This window comes from Bos javanicus, chromosome 12 (assembly GCF_032452875.1).
Source record: "Bos javanicus breed banteng chromosome 12, ARS-OSU_banteng_1.0, whole genome shotgun sequence".
NCBI classification, from domain to species: Eukaryota; Metazoa; Chordata; class Mammalia; order Artiodactyla; family Bovidae; genus Bos; species Bos javanicus.
Genome location: NC_083879.1, coordinates 12,195,889 through 12,207,502, shown reverse-complemented (window position 1 = coordinate 12,207,502; position 11,614 = coordinate 12,195,889).

Sequence of the window (11,614 nt, the reverse complement as noted above, 5' to 3'; positions counted from 1 at the left end):
TTTGCATCTCTCCATACAGAGAAAAGTCCTCATGTCTTTAACTTGAGATGTCTATTCTCTGTGCTCTCTTGGTATCCGACTACATTATTTTTTTCCCAATGAAAAAAATTCACTGGCTCCTCCTTTACTTCCTCGGAGCAATTTCTCAGAGACATCTGAGAGGCAGCCTCCCAGACTGCAGTCCTTAGTAAGACACTGAATAAGCTCATCTCACAGCTTTTATGTTGTGTGTGTGCGTGTGTAAGTTGACATATATGATGGTTAATTTTATGTGTCAACTTGACTGTGCCATGGGATGTCCAGTTACTTGTTCAAACATTCTGGGTGTGTCTGTGAGGGTGTTTTTAGATGAGATTAATATTTGACTTGGCAGACTGAATAAAACACTCTCCTCCCTAATGCGGGTGGCTCTCCTCCAATCATTAGTTGAAGGTTTGAACAGAACAAAAAGGCAGACTCTCCTGTGATTAAGAGAGAATTCTTCCCATTTGACTCCTTGAGCTGGGACATCACTATTTTCCTGCTTTTGGATTCCAACTGAAGCACCAGCTTTTCTTGGGTTGCAAGCCTTCTGGCTTTCATACTGAAACTACATCATCAACTCTCTTAAGTCTCCAGCTTGCCAACTGAAGATCTTCAGACTTCTCAGCCTCCATAACTGTGTAAGCCAATTCCTCTCTGTGTCTCTATCTTTATGTCTATAGTTATATGTTCACAGCCTGTTAGTTCTGTTCTGCTAGAGAGCCCTGACTATTACATATGCGGTACCAACAGTGGTCAAATTCATAGAGACAGAAAGTAGAATGGTGGTTGGCAGATGCTAAGAGCAGGGAGAATGGGGAGTTATTGTTCAACAAGTACAGAGTTTCAGTTTTGTAAGATGAAGAAGAGTTCTGTGGATGAATGGTGGTGATGGTAGCATAGTGATGTGAAGTACTTGATTCCCCTGAATTGGATACTTAAAAATGGTTAAGGTGGTAAATTTTACATTATATGCATTTTGCCTCTACTTTGGCCACCTGATGCAAAAAGCCAATTCATTGGAAAAGACCCTGGTGCTGGGAAAGATTGAGGGCAAGAGGAGAAGGGGGCAACAGAGGATGAGATGGCTGGATTGCATTACTGGTTCAATGGACATGAGTTAGAGCAAATTCAGGGAGATAGGGAAGGACAGGGAAGCCTGGCGTGCTGTAGTTCATGGGATCACGGAGAGTTGGACACAACTTAGCAACTGAACAACAACAAATATTTTTAATTAAAAAATCTTGAATAACAGTCTTATTTATTTAAACACGCTAAAGTTAACTATGATGACAGTAACCAAATGTGATTGTGTAACTGTCGTGTTATTTACCAACCTTATTTTCCACGGTTTATGTTACGAAATCTGGTATTGATGGGAGGAATGGCAGTCATCTCCAGCCTTTGCTAATTTCTTGAGACTTGTTAAAAGGTAGAAAAAAGTACATTAACACTTACTCAAGGCATACTTAATGAGCAGCTGCCAGGTCATGTGCTACGCACTTGGGAGAAAATGCTCAACCAGACAGCCCTCCTGAAGCTTAGGAGGAGTGAAGGAGAGAGGCAATAAAAGGCAAATAGTACTTATATATTGTGATAAGAGAAATGAGACAGAAAATAAAAAATAGAAAAAAGGGAAATAGTTTGATAAAGTGAATGGGGAAGCCTCTCTGAGAAGTAGAATATTAAGCTGAGAACTGAAACTAAGAAAGAAATGGTCATGGAAATAGAAGAGGAAGAGCGTTACAGGAAGAGGGGACAGCAAGAATAACGGGTAATAATACCTGAACTACTTAAGAAAAGTGGTATTTACATGCAGTTGCTTGTTTAAATGGTGCTGAATGAAGGCAATTTCCATAAACTTACAGAGTAATTAAATAGAAGAGGAGATGTTTTGGCTCTAAGAGGGTGATGGATATTCTGTGAGAACTTCATTCTTTTAAAGGAATATTTTGAGGATAATTTTTTCTTTTACAAAAATTTAAAAATCCCTAAAATAAATGGAATAGTTATTAAAACTTTGACCATTTGTTGATTTTTATCAATTAATTATATTCACTATAAGCTGATCATTTTTAAGAAATAGATAATCTTTTTAAATAGAGAAAATTGGCCTCTAATTTAACTTCCTGATAATGGCACTCCACTCCAGTATTCTTGCCTGAAAAATTCCATGGACACAGGAGCCTGGCAGGCTACAGTCCAAAGGGTCACAAAGAGTCAGACTGAGTGACTAAGCATGCATGCAAACTCGTACATGGTGAAACAGATTTGCAACTGTGGTCCTTAGACCAAACTCAGTATTAGAACAACTGATATAATAGGTGTTAAATCAAACAGTGTCTGGCAGAATGGGTTTCTAGAATCCTGGAAAGTGTAGAGCAGGGACACCTGGGCTCACTCTGCTTTCCCTTGCTGGCCTGTGATGATGTAAGAGTGAAGTCAAGGCCCAAAAGAGCCTGACATCAATACTTCTTTACTTGTAAGTAGAGAGGTTGATGGAGAAGGCAAGGGCACCCCACTCCAGTACTCTTGCCTGGAAAATCCCATGGACGGAGGAGCCTGGTAGGCTGTAGTCCGTGGGGTTGCTAAGAGTCGGACACAACTGGGTGACTTCAATTTTACTTTTCACTTTCATGTATTGGAGAAGGAAATGGCACCCCACTCCAGTGTTCTTGCCTGGAGAATCCCAGGGACGGGGGAGGCTGGTGGGCTGCCATCTCTGGGATCGCACAGAGTCGGACACGACTGAAGCAACTTAGCAGGAGCAGTGGCAGCAGAGAGGTTGATTAAGTTTTTCCTGAATAACTTAATTATTCAGTGTGATGGAAATCCTGGTGCTGCAAGGGTTGAGCTTTCCACAGTTGACAAACCTGACATCAAATGGACATTGTGCTGGAAGGCTGTTCCCCCACTTAGCAACTTTGAGGGCCAAGGGAAACACCATTTGTGGCCATCTTGCTTCCTCCAAGATTTTTTTCTCCTTTGCTAGTAAGTTAGGAGCTTAACATAGTTTATAATCTACAACCCACCACATTTTCACATCTAGAGGAACTATCAGTTCAGTTCAGTCGCTCAGTCATGTCTGACTCTTTGCGACCCCATGGACTGCAGCACGCCAGGCCTCCCTGTCCTTCACCAACTCCCAGAGTTTATTCAGTTCATGTCCACTGAGTCAGTGATGCCATCCAACTGTCTCATCCTCTGTTGTCCCCTTCTCCTCCTGCCTTCAATCTTTCCCAGCATCAGTGTCTTTTCAAATGAGTCAGCTCTTTGCATCAGGTGGCCAAAGTATTGGTGTTTCAGCTTCAACATCAATCCTTCCAACGAACATTCAGGACTGATTTCCTCTAGAATGGACTGGTTGGATCTCCTTGCAGTCCAAGGGACTCTGAAGAGGCTTCTCTAACACCAAGGTTCAAAAGCATCAATTCTTCGGCACTCAGCTTTCTTTATAGTCCAACTTTCACATCCATACATGACTACTGGAAAAACCATAGCCTCGACTAGATGGACCTTTGGTGAATACCAAGGACACCATATCTCTCAGTAAAGCATCTCTGAAAAGACTCCAGGGATAAGAGATGGCATCAGTCAGAACTCTTGAAATTATGAGTGATAGAAAGCTAAGCCAAACTTCATTAAGCAAATATGTCTTTACTCACAGATATTCAAAGGGATGGTTCAAACTCGGCTGGTGTAGAGTTCAAAGAATATTGCCAGGACACTTTGTTTCTTTTGTCTTAATCATTTGTTTTGCTTTTCTCTGGTTCAGGCAAGTTCTCCGTGAATTACAGCAAAGATGGCTCTAAGAGTGGCTGACTGCGTGCAGCTGTGAACACCCACCATGTTAGTAAGGAAGAGTCCCTGCATCCATAGCCAACTCTGGTAAAGTTCTCTGGAGCCAAATCAAGCTGTGAGTCTGAGTCAGACACCCAACCCTCATGCCTGGTGAGGTGGGACTAGGTTATTGACAGTCTCACCAGGTCAGTGAGATGCAGGTACTGAATGGAAAAGGGGTTGCTTCCATTATAGAAAGTGGAAAGGGAACTCTGACAGAGTTTCTCTAATTTAGAGAGAAACTTAGATATTGCTGCTTTGGAGGAAAAGGGATAAAAGAATGTTGTGCCCTTTAATAAGTTTTCAAATATGACCAAAGCTGGCTCAGTGGTAAAGAATCTGCTTGCAATGCAGGAGATGCAGGTTCGATCCCCGGGTCGTGAGATCCCCTGGAGGAGGGCATGGCAATCCACTCCAGTATTCTTGCCTGGAGAATCCTATGGACAGAGGAGCCTAGCGGGCTATGGTCCATAGGGTCGCAAAGAGTTGGCCATGACTGAAGCAACTGAGCATGCATGCATACACTTAGTAATCAAGACTTCTAGACTCTCTTTCAAATACTGAATTTATACTTAATATCCATTTAAAATCCTTTACATTATCAAGTTGCCTAATTTCTGAAGATTGGTTAACTCAAGTTGTTAACATTTCCTGAAAACCTATGGTGTGATCTGCTAGACAGTTTATATGTATTATTCAGTCCTCACAGCACCTTATTGAGCACTATTATTTCCATTTAAAACAAGGCTATTGAGGGCCTGAAAGGCTGAGTAATTTGCCCAGTGACACACGACTAGGAGTAATGAAGTGTGATTGCAGACTAGATTCACTGAGTTCCAAAACCAACTCGTCCTATTTCGTATTACTTCCTTGGTTCAACTTATTTGCTCACAAGTGTTTGAGGATTTGAACTGCAGAAGTTTACAGGACAGGAAAAGCAAGTGTGTTGACAACCCACTGAAAAAGTGTTAATATTCTTGATGTTAAAATTCTTAAGATTAGAACAGTATTTCAAAAAAATATATGAAGGAGAATTAGATAATTCTACTCTTGTAACAGAAATACAGTGGACTTTAAAAGTTATGAGGGCTTCCTGGATGGTGCTAGTGGTAATGAATCTGCCTGCCAATGCAGGAGACGTAAGAGACACGTGTTCGATCTCTGGGTTGGGAAGATCCCCTGGAGGAGGAACTGGCAACTCACTCCAGTGTTCTTGCCTAGAAAATCCCTTGATCAGAGGAGCCTGGCTGGCTACAGTCCATGGGGTCACAAAGAGTCTGGCACAACTTAGCAACTGAGCACTCCTGGTGCTGCTGCTGCTGCTAAGTCGCTTCAGTTGTGTCCAACTCTGTGCGACCCCATAGACGGCAGCCCACCAGGCTCCCCGTCCCCGGGATTCTCCAGGAAAGAACACTGGACTGGGTTGCCATTTCCTTCTCCAAACTGAGCACTACTACTACTTAAAAGTTATGAATAAATGTTCATCCTTACTTATCATCAAAAGATACAAATCAAAATAGCAATGAGATGTTGGTTTTAGGGTACCAAATAGCCGATGATTTCCTTTCATTTTCTTTTATCCCTCCTTCCCTCCCTCCCTTCCTTCTTTTCTTTATGATACCCTATATAGGCAAGGGATCATGGAAGCTAAGACTCTTGTACAAATGAATGGGAGTAAACAATTCTTTTATTTTCCCCAAATTTAGCTTTTTAAGATTATTATGAGAAACCAGCAATCCCCCAAGCCCACCTTCCCATTTCTAAGGACTGTTTTCAAATATTTTAGGTGATTCTTCATATTTATCTTAATATCTCTAATTGTATGCTTGTATTGCTACCTCTTTTTTTTTTCAGAATATCATGCTAATGCAGTCATGTCATAATTTTGGCTAGCTTAATATTCAATGTTTACATCACTATGACTATGGAAATGTCAGTTACAGTTGAGCCACATACTCTTACTAAACCTTTCTAGCATATTCTACTTTCCTTGAAATTAATATTTTGTTCTTTTAGCTTTTCACATATTCATCATTAACTCACTGCATTCGAGCCTACTAGTAATCTTTTCCATTTTCATAAGAATATCTAGTGACTCTGATCTTCTTGAAGAAGTCTGCTTGAACCCTGACCTCATCTCATGGAGAACGTAGTCTTTTGATCTGCACAGCTTCCTCCTTTGGTTTCGCTTCACCTTTATTCAGCAATTCTCTTTTCCTATTGTGTGTCACCATGTCCTTTCCCCAAGCTCTCTTCCCTTTCTTGCCTTACTCCCTCTTCTCCAGTGAAAAGGTGCGTAGGAAATAAGTCGTTTTTGAGATCTTGCATGTCTGAAAATGTCTCTTCTGTCTTCACTCTAAATTGATAGTTTGGCTGGGTATATAATTCTTGGCAAAAATTATCTTTCAGAATTTTGAAGGTACAGCTTCATTGTCTTCTGGCTTCCACTCCTGCTATAAGGGCAAATTTCTCCCTGGGGGAAATATACTCTATAGCAAATATACTTTTTGCTATAATGTACTCATAAATAAAAAAAATACACAGCAAAAAGCACCATCTATGCATTCAGTATTCAATAAATATCATTTATGCATTCAATAGTCAATAAATGTAAAATACTGTTTAACAATGCAAAAGTAAAATAAAAATTATCTCATTAGCATCTTATTACATCCTATTAAGAAGGCACCTTGGGTTATAGTACCTTCCTGTCTTTTAGGTATGAATTTGGAAGTCTAATATTATTCTGATTCTTTATTCTGTACATAAAGTCTGATTTTCTTTCTGAAAGCTAAAAAGCTTTTTTTTTTTTTTGTCCCCAACTTAATGATATTTCACAACCAGGTACTTTGGTCTGGATCTTTTTAATCTGGACACTTGTTTCCTTCATTTCTGAGACATGTTCTTGAATTTTGATGATTGAATTATTTCCTTCCCCATTAATTCTGTTTTCACCTTCAGGAATTCCTGAACACTGGAACGTGGACCTCCAGGACTAATCTCTAACTTTGAAATATTTCCTAGTCTTTTTGTTCCTTTTTTCTGGAAAATTTACTCTAACTTTATCTGCTAAACTTTCCATTGACTTCACTTTATTTCTGCCATAAAAATTAGTGTTTACACATGACCAACTTTCTGTCATTTTCTTCTTTGTTTTTCACTTCATAAGTTTTTGTTTATGTCTTTATTTTTCTGTTTTTCAACCTCCTTTGGATTTAATCTATTATTTTTTAAAACTTAAGCTGACAAATTAGCCTATTACTTTTTTAAAAGGAATTTCATTTATTTATGGCTATGCTAGGACTTTGCTGCTGTGCAAGGGCTTTCTTGATGTTCAAGGGCTAATCTTTGTTGTGGTACATGGGCTTCTCACTGCTGTGGCTTCTCTTGTTTTGGAGCAGAGGTTCTAGGGCTCGTGGACTCAGTAGCTGTGGTGCATGGGCTTAGTTGCCCTGTGGCGTGAAGAATCTTCCCAGACCAAGTATGAAATCAATGTCCTCTGCATTGGAAGGCAGATTGTTAACCACTGGACCATCAGGAAAGTCCTAGCCTATTACTTTTTAGACTCTCTGCATAGTTTGCCTTTCGGTCCACTTTGCACTATTTATTAGCAGGCATTTTCATTAATGTTCAGTTCCAAGTGTTTTCTAATTTTGTTTCTTTTCTTTGACTCATGAGTATATAGAAGGATATCTGTAATTTTAATTGTCCTAAAATCAATTTCTTACTTGATTGCATTAATATCAAAATAATGTCCTCTATATTTTGATTTTTGTTGACACTAACTTTGTGGCTTAAAAAAAATTAATTGGAGGATAATTGCTTAACAATGCTGTGTTTGTTTCTGCTGTACAATAATGTGAATCAGTCATAAGTATACATATATCCTCTCCCTCTTGAGCCCTCCTCTCATCTCTTTGTGGCTTTTAATAACCCCCATTTCTGATGTTGCACTTGCTCTTGTGAATAACATGCATTCTCCAACTGATGCTTTTTTATTTTTTTGTATATTCATAAAATTTGTTAATTGTGCTGCTCAAATATTCTATACATTTATTGAGTTCACTTTTAAATTATTGGCTTAAATTTTTTCTTTATAACAATAAAACACTGTATCATGCCTTAAACCCAACCGAGTTTCAAGTAGAAGTCACCATTCTTAAAGGGAAAAAAAATAGTTCTACCTAGAATCCAAGATGACAGCTGTGATTTCCTGTCTCCCTTTGCAATTTTTTTCATAGTCTGCCATCTAGCTAACTGTTTTGCCAGTCCTGGCTTTATGATGGAGTCTTCAATCTACTTCCTGCCCTGTTGACACCCCTATAGCTATGCACACCAAGAATAGTAAATATCCCCAGAGCATCTAGCCCCTTCACTGAGTCCATACCCTCTCAGTCTCTTCTTCCAGCTCAGACTTCTTCTAGTTCTCCTTCCTGTTCTTTGCTGATACCCAAAATTTTAAGAGAACTTCTCCTACTTTTACATAAACTTGCAAATTCACGTTAAGTGAAATTTTATTTTATCCAGCATTATTCGGTGTTTTGTAGTGGGAGTTTTTTTTTGTTTGTTTTGTTTTTTTGTTTTTTTGGTCACACTTGGTTTGGGGATCCCAACCAGGGAACAAACCCGGGCCCTGGCAGTGAAACCACTGAGTCCTAACCATTGGACCGCCAGGGAATTCCCTGTGCCGGGCGAGTTTCTGCTAGTGTATCTTTCTTACTTTAATCATCTCTTCCCCCGCCTCTCTTTTCCTGCCAATGTCTCAGTCTGAAAACATTTTATGATTGTAAAAGGGCCGTGCTCTGTTCTCTTTTTCCTTCTTTGCTCTAATTCCCTGCTCAGCTTTTATTCTATTTATTTTATTCTAGTTGCTTGCAGATGAAGGGAGAGCACTCACAAATTGTTCTACGAAGTGTTGACAAGGATAAAGAGGTGGTAGCAAAAGAGCAACAGAAAGAACTGCTGTCCAGCTTTATAGCTGAAATATGCGGCATGTAGGTGATCTCCTGTAGTTATGACTGAATATGCATCTTCTTGAGCCCCTGCAGATCTGCTAGGTCAGAGCCTCAGGGTAGAGGTGGGGAGTGAAGCTTGAGAGTGGACATTTGAACAAACTGTCCACCTGATCGAGAGGCACACCAACATCTGGGAAACCCTGATTCCTAGACCAGATGTTGGTCTCGTCCCTTGATTTCTCAGTCAGGTATGCAGTAAGAAGAGATAAAGTGACCTTTTTCTAATTGGACACAGCATGGATGTATTATTAATTTGCACTGTCCGCCCAATTACAGTAATGTGGCAGGCAAGAAATATTCCTCCCAGACTCTGGAACATGTTTAACAGGAAATATCAGATGTTGGCAGTGTGTTTTATCAAGAGTACCAGTTATTTTAGACAGAAGTTACCTAGAGGTTATGATGGACATCTCTTAAAATGAAACAGCTCTGGTTCATCTCTTATATATTAAACATTTCCAAGGTCTCTGCTCTCCCATTCAGCTTCACAGCCACCAGTAGGGGTTCCTCGTTTCAAGTAGAGATTTTATCCTTTCACTGCTACATAGCTGGAACTTCATGGTTCTTGTCTTATTCAATTCACGGTCCATGTCACTGCTTAAAATATGATCAAATAGGATCAGTTGGGTCATTGAGTGTTGACTCAATTTGCCTATAAGGTGAAGTCCAACTTCTTCATTTAAGATTATCTAGCCATTCAAGGTTCTTCACTCTACAATGTTTCTCTCTGACAATACCTTCCCACTCTTCAAAGACATGTGTGACTCTCTCACCTGGCTGGTCTCATTGTCTGCATCAATGAATCACGCTGGTCAGGACTCTAAGCTTCTACTCATGCTGTCTACTACTCTTCTTTGTTTACCCAAATCTAAACTAAACTTCAAATTGAAACTCAGATGCCACCTTTTCTCCGGTTCAGTTATCTCCTTCTCAGATTGCAGATCTGTCACTCCAAAAAGTCTTTACCCTTTTTCGGTTTCTCAGAGGTTAGTGTGCAAAGTCTTTGCCCTCGCATACAACATAGCCCCAGTTCTCTCTTTCTGGTCTCGTATCTACAAACTACTTTATGCACTTGATCTCTAGACACAGTGACTCACTTTCTGATTCTCAGTCATGCCACGTTATTTTTAGCTTTCTGTACCTTTGTACCTGTTCTTCCTTCTGCCAGATATGACCCGATGACCTGCCCTTTTCTCAGCTGGAAAGATTCTTGCATATCCTTTAAGAAGCACTTCCAACAATATCTTCTCTGAAATCTCCCTGACCTCTGCCAGGGGAAGCACTCTGCCCCAGAGTACTTTGAGTCTAAATATCCTAAACGTTGTGTTGTAATTCTTTATTTGTACGTTTGTCTTCTATACTTGATGTAAGCCCATTGCTACACAGAACCTGGCAGGATACTGTTTATGCAATAGTTGCTCAGTAAATGTTGCTGAATGAATGAACACTGTAACCTGTATTGATTTCCCCAGTGTGATAACTTTAAGAACTCTTTCTGCTTATACCAATCAAATTGCTAAGTTACCTTAGATTATTCTTCCAGTGGTTTGAAGCGTGTTTTGGATTCCAGCAAGATTAAACAGAAATGCCCTGACCAAGGTACTTAACTTTTCTAGCCTCAAAAAAGGCTAGAATAATAATAAAGTGTTGCTGTATGAAATGAGATAATGCATTAAAATATTTAGCACAATGCCTGACATATAGGATGCACTCAAAGTGGGAGAAGTATTTCATAAACTGTTACATTCTACATCTATGTCATTCTCCCCTAGCAGTCTGAAGGGTTGTCGTTGGTATGAAGTTGGTATGAGAACATATATGTAATATATGGTTACAATGTAACCACGTTGTAATGCACTATGCAAACATAATTACTTTCTTTTCACTGTCTCCCCGGCTACGTTGGAAGCCTGTTTCAGCCTGAACATGTTAAGTCCAGTCCTCAGCAAGGTGCACAGTCTCACCCAGCTCAACTTGTTTCCTTTTTCATTAAAAAATATTCATTTAGCTGAACCTGGTCTTCACTGTAGCATGCCGGATCTTTGGTCTTCACTGTGGCATGGGGAATCTTTAGCTGGGGCATGCAAACTCTTAGATGTGGCAAAGAGAATCCAGTTCGCTGACCAGGGACCAAATTCAGGCCCCCAGCATTGGGAGCTCAGACTCTTAGCCACTGGACCCCTAGGGAAGTTCCCTCAGCTTTTTTCTTGTTAAGTCTCCTACCCACTTTCTTCTCAGCACCCATCACAGTATCACACATAAGGTAGGTGTTCAGTATAATTTAAAGATGGTAACAGCTCTCAAATTAGCAAGGCCTTTAGCTCAAAGTGAAGTCTTCTGCATTCTTTTTGTCTGCTGTTTGTTCGGTGTGACAATGTAAATGTTTTGCCTTGCTCAATGCACTCCTGATGTTTTGGAGATGTGGTATATTAGTTATATTAGCCTGAGTTTGTTTTGTGGTAGTACCACATCCCCTTTTGGCATGTATGACAGAGAGGCAGCCTTAGCCAGTGTCATACTTTCTTCTCTTACTAAAGACATAGATTATGCTTATGTAACTCTTGCACCAGTCCATCCTAAAAGAAATCAGTCCTGAATGTTCATTGGAAGGACTGATGTTGAAGCTGAAACTCCAATACTTTGGCCACTTGATGCAAAGAGCTGACTCGTTTGAAAAGATCCTGATGCTGGGAAAGATTGAAGGTGAGAGAAGGGAACGACAGAGGATGAGATGGTTG